At 42.6% G+C, this 14,259-nt stretch overlaps 1 protein-coding gene and 1 long non-coding RNA gene across 2 annotated transcripts in view; one reads left to right on the forward strand and one right to left on the reverse strand.

Moving 5' to 3' along the window:
• Nucleotides 1-14,259, reverse strand: part of DAB1 (DAB adaptor protein 1) — a 642,426-nt gene that overhangs the window by 627,795 nt on the left and 372 nt on the right. Inside the window, exons 2-4 of the mRNA XM_081915801.1 lie at nt 13,975-14,154; nt 8,556-8,683; nt 7,976-8,048 (exon numbers count right to left, since the gene is read on the reverse strand). The gene's annotated coding sequence lies outside the window, so the exon portion shown is untranslated. The remainder of the gene's footprint in view (nt 1-7,975; nt 8,049-8,555; nt 8,684-13,974; nt 14,155-14,259) is intronic.
• Nucleotides 11,500-14,151, forward strand: LOC309372385. The gene is made up of 2 exons (XR_014169487.1): nt 11,500-11,547; nt 11,719-14,151. It is a non-coding gene; the product is annotated as an uncharacterized lncRNA (long non-coding RNA).

Genomic DNA, 14,259 nt, shown 5'->3' on the forward strand with positions numbered 1-14,259 from the left:
GCTTTCCTGACTGGTTGCCTTTGGTGACTAATTCCATTCTTTCTTTTCTCTTATACCTCTGCTTTGCTGTGTCTGTGTGCGTACACACTTAGATGTGCTCAAGCGATTAGCCTTGGGAAAATTATGGTTTATATATTGAGTGGACATAATTGATTTGTTCTCAGATTATTTAATGGCAGCAGGTGGCAGCTCCCTAGCAAAGAACGGTACGCCAGCGACAAATTACTTTCTCATATGTTATGCTTGTTTCCTTCATTATGGAATGTACTTAAATGCAGCAAGGCAAAGTCAGATGAGGAAGCCGCAATTGATTTCATATACATTTGCCATGACCCTGTGGCAGATTTTGTGAGCTGGTCTAGAGAATGGCCCATGACCAGCAAGGATGATTGTTGTAGTCTAAGAATACCAGGAGGGCCTCATTTCTCCAACCTGAATTTAGGATGTTGATTCGACACCCTCACCACACAGACACATCTTCTTACCTGCCTGACATTAGTAAGGCTCTGTGCTGGCTGAAGCTGACGGGAACTGGAGTCTAACAATATTTGGAGGTCTACAGGTTCCCCATCCGTGCTGTAGATTATGTGTATTAGCATACCCCTTGACTGTCCTGGGGAAAAGGGGCATCCTGTTTTTCCCTGCAAGAGCATGATGGCCATTTTGGACACCATGCTCCCACACAGTTTGGAGACATGATATTGCCCTGAAAAATAGCTTTTTGGGAAGCCATCATCTTGTGTGCCACCTCCAAATGCACATTTTGGGGCTGCCATGCTTGGGGGAAAAAACATTTTTCTCCAGGGCCACAATCTCGCACAGGTCAAGTGATTCACATGGAAGTGCAGCCCCAGAAGATGGTTTTTCCATTCATCGCATTGGAGGGTATGTATCAGGTATTATCTGCAAATATTAGAAGAAGTTAGTGTACCATGCCAATGGGTTAGGTATGGGGAAAGCACAAGTAGATTCAGAAAGAGGGGTCAGTATCCTGCACCCACTAATCACTAATCCAAACAGTAGCTAGAAAAGAGTTAAATTCATTCTCAAGTCTTCCTTCCTCTGAGCTCTCTCTGGCATTTCCAAATCTGCTTCAGGCAGTTGGGGAGGTAGGGATTGCTGTAAAACAATTGCAGCAAACAGCATCGAAAAAAGGAGAGCATTTGCACATTTAAGGAGCTTGGGGAAATACCGTTCCTTGCTCCTGTGAAAATACAACATTTGATCCAAACATCGAAATGAGTGAATGTTCTGTACATCTCTGAATGTTGCCGCTTGTATTTCATAATCATTCTTCTGTGGTTCTCCTAGTTTAAGTCGTGAAACCAATATGAAGACATTTTCACACAGACAGGTGCAGTCTCAGCCTCAATCAATCATTCTGTAATTAGGAGCCTGTCAAGAAGGGCTAAATATATGTTCTGGGATTTCAGCACTGCTGCAAGCTTTGTGGATGCAAAAGTTTGCCAGGGAGGAAACTATGGAACAGCAGCATCTATAGACATCAGAGACAGAAATGCTAATTTGGCTTCTGCCTATTGTTGCATAGTAATTAAGTGCCAATCCTCACAACTTTCTGGGATGGCAGAAAATGGGCTGAAAATGATACTGACCATTGTTTAGCTAATGTCCTCACTCAATACGCTTTTGGGAAATATGCATAGATGTACCAACTCATGACCTGCACTTGTGGTTAGGTGCACAAACTATTGCTTCACCACAAGGCAACCAATATGCTGGTTTGCTTCAAATCAACTTTCTGAGAATATTCATCAGGCTACCACACACTCCTTTCAGCAGATTCCATACCTCCACCCCTTCCTTCTGAGTGGTCAAACAACAGTTTGAGGGAAGAACAGCTGAGGGTGGGAGAGAGCAGCGACTGTAAAGCAAGAAGTTGTGAGCTTGGCCCATCACGCAGAGATCCAGAACTGGTGGTGCTGATGCTCATTGGCACCAGTAGGGCAGAAGACAGTGAGGCCAACAGTAGATGGGAGCCGGAGCCAATGACAAGCAGAGTGAATGGCAGTTTTGCCTCATCCTCCATCCTACTGAGTTCTATGATGGCAACATTCAGGAAGAGGAAGCTGGCAGCCAATATCAACCCCCTGGGCTGGATGTAAGCATGATGGTAGGCAGGTGGGAGTTGTGCGAGGCAGACGGAGGCTGGTGGGACATTGCACCATTTGCCCTAATGCCTGGGATCCACAAGTGAAACAGTTCACTGGAGAAATCAGATGAGATGACACCCAGAGCCCTAATACAGAATAGGAAGTGCCACATAAGAAAGTACAGGGCTCAGGGGAAAGAAACAGGTGCCTTGAGAGAATCAGTCATCCAAGCCAGGAATAGCAAACATTTGGCCATCCAGACATTCTTGTGCCCAGTAATCCCCAGCCAGAATGGACAGTGGCCAAGGATGATGGGAGTTTTAGTCCAGCAACACCTGCACTACATTGGGAGGGCCACAGCTTTTAACCCAGGCTTCCCACACAACCCTCCAGATTTTCAAGGGGCACATGGAACCGTGTAGGATAAATTGGTTAAAATCACTCCCCTCTCCACTTCCAACAGTGGAGAAATCCCATGAGCAGAGTTCCACTTGTGGAATCTCTGGATCCAAGCCACTGGCTTTGAATGGATTTGTGAATGTTAACCATCCATTGTACATGGCTTTCCTTTGTTGTGTCTAAGTGAGCAGCAAAATAAACTTCTCTTTCTGTAAGAAAACTTACAATAGATCTGTGGCGGTGATTGGATTCTAGCAAAAGGGTCTCCCTTCAGTAATCAGCACCTCTTTTGTTGAATGCACAGGATGAAAGTTGGTTAAGGCTATAGCCAGAAAAGGAAATGTAAAGAATACAATTGAATTAAGAGTGCTATTAAATACAGGGGAAAGTTATCTAACATCTGCTTAATTGTAACTCCTCTTAGCAGGTAATATCAATGATCCATCAATCAGAGAAAGCGGGGCTTGGAGGAAAGCATGGGAGAGGGGATAAGAAAATCAATATGCAGTAGATGCGGTGGACTAATAGAAAATCAGTATCTGTGGTGCTGCTGCTCACTCACTTGAGATGCCAACACTTTCTAACAAGAGTTTCTGCAAGTGAGTGCCAGGCTGCTCCTGTGCTGGGGCAGACAGCAATAAATGGCCACCGTTCCTGACCAGTAATGGAGAAGAAGTTCAGGTAAGGAACAGTCCAGCTCTCTGATTCTATGGCCATGGTGCTCAACACACTTCCCCAAGAGGCATTATATTCCACCATGCAATATTTTGGAAATATGAAAACAGGAGAAGTGTGGCATGATAAGGAAAAGAACAGGAGACTTTGTTTTCTTAATGCAAGAAAGCTGTTATACTTGCACACAAACAAGAGGTGCAATGGTTACAGGGCCTGATGAAATGCAGCTTATGCCTTCAGCAGCCCTAGGGTAAATGGCTGTTTTTCGGAAAGACATGGTTCAGTGGCAGAGCACATGCTCTGCATGCCAAACATGGTGGCTTCATTCCCTGGTATCTTCAGACAGACTGGGAAAGAAGGCAGTTCTCTGAAGGTGGAGAGCCATTTCCAGTCAGTATGAAGCTAGATGGACTAATGGCATGACTTGATTTGAAGGCAACTTCCTGCATTTCCAGTTATATACACTCTTAAGACAAAGTCACGTGTCACCTATAGTTGAGCACAATTAGGCTCAAGCAACGCTACAGTAATAAACTGCTTGTGTGGGAAATGGCTTTGCCAATGATAGAAGATGTGATAGGTTATTATAAGGTGGCCTTCCCCAGTAAGGTGCACTCCAGACCCTGACTGCATGGTCAATGGTCAGGGCTTGTGAGAGCAGTGCTGCTCAACATCTAGAGGGCACAAGTTCAGGAAGGCTGTTCTATAGCAGGCTGTTGGCCTTTTAGCACCCGTGATTCTCTATACTTGTTGAAATCCTTCCAACAATCTACCGGCTCCTAATAATGGTTTATAAGTAACACCTTTATAGGAAATATGTCCTTCATACACTGAAAATAATGAATATGCATTTTCCTTTCTTTTCCCAGCTCCCATCTGCAGGGAACATATGCCACGCACAGCCATTCCAAAAGATCAGAAGAAGGTCTAAAGTACACAAGCTATAAAATATGCAGACTACGTCCTCACACAGAAAAATCACATTCCTAAATGGGAGGGGAGAGGGGGTGAGGAGCCACTTTGCTGTTAATGAGGGTTTAATTAATTGTCAGCTTGGCTCAGTCATTGAGGGCTTTCACCTCTGTCCCAGAATGTCATGGTTGCCAGGCCTACATTGGGGTCTGAATTCATTGCCAGTGCTGACACTGCAGTCTTACATTAGAGGTCCCAACCTTCCTATAAAGTGCTTCAGCTGTAAGGGTCTTCTGGTCTCCAATGGCAACTCCAGCTGGTAGGTGAAATGATGCTGGCTGGCACTTTTCAGACAGAGTACAGATGGAGCCACTTCCTCTCCCTCCCTCTCTCAACACAAAAACCCTGTCCAGTGTGAATAAACTAGGTTCTAAAAGGAGCCACAGCTGTGTGCTAGCACATCATAATAGGGTGCATGAGTGAGGTGGGGCAATGGACAGGGAATTGTGTTTGATCAAAGAAGGTTCAACTCCCCACTGCTCAGCCATGGGTGGCCCTGAAGCAACTCAATGTCTGTCCAACGGTGCTTCATATGTTACCAATCAGCTCCAAGTTGCATGAAGGCATCGGCTTGTGAGAGTCACCACAAGAATGAAAATCAGTGGAAACTGTGGTGTCTTTAGGATATATATACAACCTTTGCACAAAAAGCCTGAACACAGGATAGAAGGGCTTGCAGCATTAACACTCCAATATATCTTGCCTATCCAAGCCACAGCCCAGAGCAAGACAAGCCTTTGTGTTTCCAGCTTCCAGTAGCAACCAAAACTCTCTCTTTTACACAAACACACAGACCACCTCCTACCTGTTCTCCACCCTAGGATGATATGTCAAGCCAGGTGAGGGGGCAATGCATACCACATTAAGACCAATACCTTACAAACAGACTGCTTTGACTTTTAAAACAGATTCTTCTACTAGATTCTGTAACTTCACTAGATACAGAATCACAGGCCAGGAAATCATGCAGAGTGACACACACCCCCAATAACATATACAGTGGTACCTCGGGTTACTAACTTAATTCGTTCCAGAGGTCCGTTATTAACCTGAAATTGTTCTTAACCTGAGGTATCATTTTAGCTAATGGGGTCTCCCACTGCCGCCACGCCGCCGCCGCGTGATTTCTGTTCTCATCCTGAGGTAAAGTCCTTAACCCAAGGTACTACTTTCAGGTGAACAGAGTCTGTAACCTGAATTGTTTGTAACCCAAGGTACCACTGTAGCAGTATTATTTCCATAGTTCCATCATGCCCCATTGCTGCATTTTCCATGTGTATGCTTCTCTGCTATGATGAGGCACCAACAAAAAAAAAAGGCTTCCTATTCAATATCCCCTAATTTAGTATCCTAGTTCAGTATCTCCTAGTTAAGATTCTCCCTGCCCCCATGGCTTTGATAAGAGGAAGTATGACTGACACACTTGCACAAGACTGACATCATGTCTTATTTTACTTGTGAGAGCAACTTTTAACTTCAGCCTCTAAAAATGAATTACAATCTTATTCCAAGATCATTTTTTTCGACAATATTGGTTGCTAGCAAGGTCTTGCTGCTTCTTTTGCATTGGCTTCCCTTTCACCAGCCTAGTTTAGAGCCAGTTCATACATCTATTTAAAACTGTTGTATCCAGCAAACAGATGCATGATGGGTGAGCTACCAAATAGCAGCAGCCATTCCATCAGCCCATAGTAGGCAGGGTGCACAAGGTCTACTGGGCCACTTCACCTGCTCAGCTAAGAGGCCAGCAACTTTTAGCTCCTCCTCTCATTGAACTCTTTCCAATTCAGCTGGTTGTTACAAGAAGTCTTAACTAAGAGCTAGTAGTTGAGTTTGCCCCCCCACTTCCTCCTTCTCAATTCCTTTTCCTTTGTTGTCATGTCTTTCAGAGAGCCAGTGTGGTGTAGTGGTTAAAAGCGGTAGTCTCGTAATCTGGGGAACTGGGTTTGATTCCCCGCTCCTCCACATGCAGCTGTTGGGTGACCTTGGGCCAGTCACACCTCCTTGAAGTCTCTCAGCCCCGCTCACCTCACAGAGTGTTTGTTGTGGGGGAGGAAGGGAAAGGAGAATGTTAGCCGCTTTGAGACTCCTTTGGGTAGTGATAAAGCAAGATATCAAATCCAAACTCTTCTATAAGGCTGAGGGTTGTGGCTACCTTTTCCCTGATTCCTGCAAATTGAGCTGCAAACTTTTTGTGGGATGAAGAGCAGGGCAAAAATATTGAAATAAATAAGTAAGTAACCAGAGACAGAACATATGCACAATACTTTTTCACTGATATTTTTCACACATTTGACTGAGAGTTGTCAAGTACTGAATAATCAAGTTATTGGAGATCGAGAAATTTGTGAACCTGGGGAACTGAGTGTGTTGTTGTATGCTGTTTACATAGAAATTCAGTACAAGGGGAGTTAATGGCAGAATTAAACTTCATTCCTGGGACTCAGCTACATTAATAAAGAAACAACGATTTGAATGCACTAGAAACATACACCAGCAGATTGCACCAGAAAGCAGGATTTTTTTATACACAGTTTCCCATAGGGGTTTCCCTCCCTTTTGTTATAACGATCTAATTTCTGACTTATTTATAGCATTTTTTCTTATGTGTAGATCCACCTTGGATGAGGTCTCGGAGCTTACATATCAGTAATAACTTCTCCAGACAAGTCACACCACCAAGGTGACCTCCTGGGTTATAGTTGTTTCTCTTAAAGGATATTTAGTTGATAATGTATACATTGCATTGAGCATCATCCCTGGAGAAGTGAGCATCATACTGATAGCGGGGGGGGGGGTCACACAGTTCACTCTCTTTCGTACGGATTTTTAGGGGCCCAGGACAAGCTAAAGCCAATCCCAAAACCACCTGACCCACAAAGGGAAGTAGTGGACATATTTATCTGCTGGTAGATTTATGCCCAAAATGTCATGGTTTGTTGTTTTAAAGTTCACTCTGATACAAATGAATGATGGTCTATCATGCTGATTTGTAGAGCAAGGTAGTCCTAACATCACTACATTCAACATTAGCTTCCTACACTTAGTGAAGCTTAGCAGGGGAAAGAGCTGTATAAAATGGATGGCTACATAACATTTAGTACAGAAGATGCTTCTGGATGACAGCTTTAAGAGTATAGTACCACAGGAGGGAGGAAAAAGCTCTTTGTTTGGTCTCCTGTTAATATTGGTGTAAATAAAATGCCTTGCATTCCTCTATATAAATTTAATTAGATTTATTTCTGAGATATTGTGTTCCCTTTTTATTTAGTGTGCTGGACTTAGTGCTCTGCTACCATAAAGATATTGAAAAGATGCCATCCAGATTATGAAATAACACGTAAGAAATTTAAGAAAGCTAGCTTCACTGAGGTAGATTTTTATTTTTCAATAAATCACCACAAATCTTTAGATAACAATTTTTACAGGCTAAAAGGGCTGGAGAGATAAATTTAAGTCACTGTGAAATGTCTCCCCATTTCCCTGACAGCACAACTTTTTAACAGGAAAAAGTAGGCATACCTCCACCAAAGGTACACAGTGCTCAGCTCTTGACTGCACTGTAATAAGATATGGAGGTTTTACAGTGCACCTAAGGTACGAGCTATTATTTCCTGAATCTGCAGTCCAAAAGAATTTTTTCAGTGACTTTCTCTCACCTCCTGCTCTGTAAGGGATACTTAACCTCACCCATTATGTTTTTTCAGGGGGGGTGCCTAACATTTTAAAGGTACAAATTGTAACTAAGACAAATGTGTGTCAAAACATGTGGTGCCTGCAAGTCTACCAAATCACAGACTGAGGGAGGCCACACTTACCTTTCCTCTGTGCTTTCAGTCGGAGAAAATGGAGAAAACTGAAAGTGCCGTTTGCTTCGACCTGCAGGGTAAACTACAGAGCAGAATAAGTGGGTGCACTCGAACACAGAGCTTTATAGTATGGACCTGTGGGGCTGGAAAGAGTGGGGCAAAAGGTGAGGATAAGCCCTGAACACCCGTGAAGCTGAATTAGAGCACTGGTCCATCTAGGTCACAATTGTCTACCACCAGGGATGGGGAAACCTGTGATCCTCCAGTTGTTGTTGGACTACAGCTCTCATCACCCTCCACCTGCAAGGCCAGTTGTTAGGGATCATGCAAGTTGCAGTCCAACAACATCTTGGAGGCCACATGTTTCCCATCCCTGGCCTACACTGACTGGCAGTGGCTCCTGGAGGCATCACTCTCGAGGCTTTCTCAACTCTGCCTAGCAATCATTGGGGACTAAACCAACAGCTTGACATGACTTGCTCTGTGGAGAGATGGAGGCAAGGAGTGTTACCATTGCATACAAGGAGGGAAAGGGACATTAGGGTTCCGGCAGGCTGCAATGGAAGCCTAAGTGCAATGAAGTACTCACCTGTTTCAAAGTGGGCAAGATCTCAGATATTTGCAGTGACTCGAGAGCCTAAGGTTCAGGGTGGGCTGCAGACCAAGTTTCTTCAAAGGTTCTTCAAATTTTCTGCATTGTCAGATGCCCTCAGATTTCTAGAGGATAAGAATGCCTCTTGTCAACAACCAGGAGAAATGTGATGATGGCGGGATCATAAAATGCTGCCTCATACTGAGTCAGATCATTGGTCCATCTAGCTGCATATTGTTTATACTGACTGGCTGCAGCTCTCAGGACTTCAGACAGGAGACGTTTCCAGTTCTTTTGAAATGCTGAGGATGGAACCTGAGTCCTTCTGTATGCAGCTCAGATGCTCTACCACTGAACTACAGCCCTCCCCCTATACGTTCAGAGAATAAGCAGATCTGTCTGGGTAGTTAGTATGCAAGGTAGTTACATACAAAATGAATGTAGCTATGAAGGATGCGTTCCCTTGCAATGAGGGAGAAGTTTGGATGTTTGTCAGTACAGCCTTTTAGATAGGAGGTTAACTTTCATGGACTGTTCAGATTCCACTGAGGACAAGGAAGCCTAGAAATGCCCTTAAATCATGTCTTGAATTAAGATGCTTTCTTGACCCAGAGGCTGGTTTTTAGTGTTTGTAACATGGCATCTGCTTAGTATGAAACATGCAACACCTGTTTAATGAGACGAGTATGGAGTTGCATTGCCTCATGAATTCTAACTGTTTTCAACTTGCAATTATGCAAGGGAAATTTCCATAGCAACTTAGTTTCTTGACCTCCTGGACTGAATTCATAGGAGTGCGATCAACAGTAGCTTTGTCAGAAAATAGATTGGGAGACCATCTGTTGAAGCAACTGACTACCCCATCTGGCCAGCGGCTGCCTTACTACCCTTTCAATTCCCTCAGGCTAGAGACCTGGAAAAGGAAGGATGTATACATTTGGCTCCTTTGAACCACCTGATGACAGCAAAAACTAGAGTGGACATTTAACGGCTCTGGAGGATGAAGTGAGCATGTTCTCCCTCAGGCTTGCATTAATGAGATAAGGCAGGGAGTGAAATTAGAAAATATAATCATGCATTGCCTCATAGTTTGCAATTACAGCTACAAGATTCAGCAGCGTAACATATTCAAATGATAAATAAAAATTCTGGAGGGTGTAAAGATGCTGTGTGTACACAGAACCATATATTCCTTAGTGGGTCAGTTAGCAGGACTGGGGTGATGGTCATTACCTTGCTTCTGTTATTATGATGAAGAAGCTGTCCAGCAATGCTATATCTTGTTATGAGGTGCACAAGCCAGAACTCCTTGGATTTCCAAAAGCTTTTATACCCTTTACTGTAACCATCAATCCTCTCTATTCTCAGAATTAGATGGCTTTGTTGGATATATCCAAGTTATAAGCTCAACCACGGCCATACAATAGCCCCTTTACAGGCAACCACTTCAAAAGATGAAGAAGGATTGTCAGATCGACATCCCCAGATATAAGGGCCACTGCAAAGTATAACCCTGGAGCTTCAGCCTCTGCTTGATGTAGTGCTGAGGAGTTGGTTTGTTCAATAATAAAGGCTATCCATTACTTCTATGGAGCCGTAATGTTTAGGAAAGGGGGGCATTCCTTTAAAACAAAGGGTTGTCTGGTAATAGGCAGTAAAAGTAATGTCCAGGCTTATACTGCAGAAAATAAAAAGCTATACGAAAGAAAAGAATGGCATTTAAATGCATCCAAGAGCTATTGTGTTTTTGCTTGTGTGTTGCTGTGCTCCCCGCCCCATAGCCATCTGTCTTAACTTTCTGTATATTTTCACCTGCTCATCATTAAGCCTGAGACCTTAGAGTGTTTTCTGTAGTGAAAGGCAACACCCACACCACACCACCTTGTTTCCCAGTCGCTATCAGAAATAATTAAGGGAATTAATATCAAATCAGGGAAGCCATCTTATGTAGCTGAAGAAATAATCCAGCCCCTAAATTAGGTCTGGTGTGGATCAGCCTCCGGACTCGCTTTTTTCCATTCCCAAAGTTACCTGAATAAAACATGAGTGAGGGAAAGGTGGTAGGAGGTTCCACAGTGAAACCTTTGTTAGGTTCTAAATGTCAATATGATGCAATGTACCATATCTATTTTCTGTGGTTGGCTGACTGCTTTTGGGACTGAAGTGGTTTGCTGTGAAGTACCCAGCACATTGGTGGATTGAATAGAAGTTTGAACTGGGTGACTACAAAGTTTGCAAGCAGCAATTTTCTAATTTTTTCTTTGGATTCAGAAATTTGCATTGTTCATACATAAAAACCAAGTACTTATGCATTTTGTTCTTTGTGGGCAATTGCTGTGCTGCTTTACATTAAGTATAGTTCAAGAAAATTTGTTCATTTTAACTATTTGCAGGTTGTTACTATTATTTATTTAACTTATTAGTCACTTTGCATTAGCTTCTCAAGGCAACTTATAAATAAACTATAACGTGCAAAAAACAAAATAATTCAAAGCAAAGCACAATATGAGACAATTAAACTATAAAATGTCTTCACCTAGCACTGAAAAAATATCCCTGGAGAGAGCCTTCCGTAGAGGAAATGGTTTAGAACTCAAACATACCAATAAAAACATGAGGTGGAGATGAGTGCTGCAGAAAAGCATCTCATAGAATCATAGAATTGCAGAGCTGGAAGGGAGCCCAACCTACAATGCAGGATTCTCAACTAAGGCATCCAAGACAGATAGCCATACAACCTGTGCTTTAAATCCTCCAACGAAGGAGAGTTCACTGCCTTCCAAGGAAGTCTGTTCCACTGTTGAACAGCTCTTATTGTCAGAAAGTTCTTCCTGATGTTTAGTTTTATTATGTGTTTATATTCTGCTGGAAGCCGCCCAGAGCTGCTGGGGAAACCCATCCAGATAGGCAGGGTATAAAACAACAACAACACTTATGAATATCCTTTCTTGTAACATAATTCTCTTAGTTTGGGTCCTATCCTGTAAAGGTAAAAGTAAAGGGACCCCTGACTGTTAAGTCCAGTTGTGGATGACTCTGGGGTTGCAGTGCTCATCTCGCTTTACAGGCCGAGGGAGCTGGCATTTGTCCACAGACAGCTTCCAGTTCATGTGGCCAGCATGACTAAGCCACTTCTGGCGAACCAGAGCAGCGCACGGAGCAGGAAAAAACAAGCTTCCTCCATCTGCCATGTGGCAGCTTTTTAGATATTTAGAGGTGGCTATCATATCTCCTCTCTGTCTCCTCTTTTCCTGGCTACACTTAGCCAACATCCTTAACCGTTCCTCATCAGACTTGTTTTCCAAATCATGTTGGTTGCCTTTCTCTGCACACATTCTAGCTTGTCAATATCCTTCTTAAATAGTAGTGCCCAGAACTAGACATAGTACTCCAGGTGTGGTCTGACCAAGGCAGAATAGAGTGAGACTATTACTTCCCTTGATCAGGACACTATACTTCTGTTGATGCAGCCTAGCATTAGGGGTTTTTTCCTGCTGCGTCACAATGGTAAGCTTGTGGTCTATGAAGACCCTTAAATCCTTTTCTGGCAAGCCCAACTTATATTTGGACAGCTGGTTCTTCCTCCCTAAGTATAGAACCTTACATATGTAACAGCTACAGTTTAAGACCATTTAATGAGAGGAAGCCAACTGAAATGCTCAGCACTCTGTTAAGGCACTCAGAAGTAGAGGAGGAGGAGCAGTGTTCTCATGACAACATTCTCAAAATGAGCAGATTGCTGTTCCCATGCACTCCAGTCTGACTTCCAGATTGCAGTGTTCCCAGCCTCAACAAGGTGCAAAGAAGGTCCTTTTCTCAGATGGCTCCCATAGTGCATACCAACAAGGCACTGAAATTGCCAAAGCTATCAAGATTTCTTTACGGTAGCCAGTTATTGTACAGAAAGTTTGCTAAGATGCATTTCCACTAGAACAGCAAAGAAAATGTTTTCCGCTCAGAATTGCTTTGCACATTTCTGTTCCTGACAAGTATTAATAGAACCGCATGTGAATGTCTGTTTTGTTTTAGAATTAAATGTGCCAGAAAGTCAGTATTAGCTTCCCAGCAAGTCTCCACCCCCTCATCTATATAATAAAGTTTATTATAAATTAAAATTTAACCAAGCTGATAAAATATATGTAAATTTATATAAAGCTATATCGTAATTCATTGATCCTATATCTAAAACAAGTCAATAAAATAGTACAGTAAGTGAAGTGAGGTGTAAATATACAATCATACCACAGAAAACTCTTAGACATGAAAATATCCATACCTCACTTTCATAAAATAAATAAATGGTAAGCTTGAAAAAAAAATCTCACTTTTCATCTACCACCCCTCTATCACAGGTGTGGAAACTGTAGTTTGGAACAGATACTGTAGATTGGAAAAGATACTAAGAGTTTTCTATTAGGAATTCTATTCCAATTCTCTCCCCAGCAAAGACTCTTGCACCATATATAAGTGAGCTACCATTAAGCCAGTTAAAGCTTAGAGCCAAAAACAAAGAAGTGTCGCGGCCATGGATGGGTGGGTGACACAGGGATAGGCTGTTGTGCTCCATGACCAATGTTGTTCAGACAGACTAAAAGGAAAGCAGTAGATCTGCTGAATTTATTGCAGACAGGAGTGGCTGCCTGGTATCACCTGACTGCCAGGTCCAGAAGATACTGGGAACTGTCTATATCCTCTCCTGAACTGTCTGCTACAGTTCTTTCCTCTGAGCAGCAGTCACATTGGTACAGGAAATAAGAAATCAGTCCCTAATGCCACCATGCTTGGCAATACTAGCACTATTCATTTGGCAGTCTACTGCATCTTGGCAGTGCTATGGCTGCTGCTTATATTTCTATGCATCAATAAATGCCAAGACGTTCAGGATATGACAACTGCAGTGCTGCAGTTGCTTTGTCCTAGATGTCTTGGCATAATTTCATTTATGGTAGTGTAGGAAATGAACAATATAAGCAGCAGACATAGTCAAATACATGTGCACAGCATGGTCAGTGCTTTTAATTTGAAATAATCAGCTGCCCGTTATAACCACACACAAGATGCTACTTAATGCTATACTATGTACTATTTAAAAAACAGCAGCTCAACATGACCTAGAGTCCCCTGGAACTCTTAAGTGCTTACCACCCCATCACAAACAAAGCCATACTGTCTGCCATTGCTTTTATTACTGCATAAACCCATTAGTTCCAAATATGTGGCTCCAGTAATGACAGGATACCGCCATGGATGCTGCAATACAATTGGGTTAAAATATTCATTACAATAAGTATTAAGCAACCTAAATTTAGTGCATCAAATAAGATTGGCAATTAGGGCTAATTTGAATGAAATACTTAATATACTGTGATTAATGTGTTCTCTGCATTTTTATTCAGTTAAAGTTAATGGAAATTACTTATGCTGATAAATAATTCCATCGAAGTGCTCTTAAACGTGGAGCATAACAGGTGTCGTCCATGTTCTTGCCACTGCTGTTGTCCTGGGGATGTGCTGTTAATTTGCCATTAGTAATTTATGCTGCATCTTCTTATCTTTGTATTATTCATTTTCTGCTTAAACATCAGGCAAGCAGTCCCTGCAGGGAAGAGATTAAAGACAGATACAAGTGAGGAAATATTTTTTTCTTGCCCCACCTTGCAGAACTCAACAAGAGAGCATGAAAGGGCACTTAATGCTGATT

The sequence above is a fragment of the Podarcis melisellensis genome (assembly GCF_964234715.1).
Source record: "Podarcis melisellensis genome assembly, chromosome: 6".
Classification (NCBI taxonomy): domain Eukaryota; kingdom Metazoa; phylum Chordata; class Lepidosauria; order Squamata; family Lacertidae; genus Podarcis; species Podarcis melisellensis.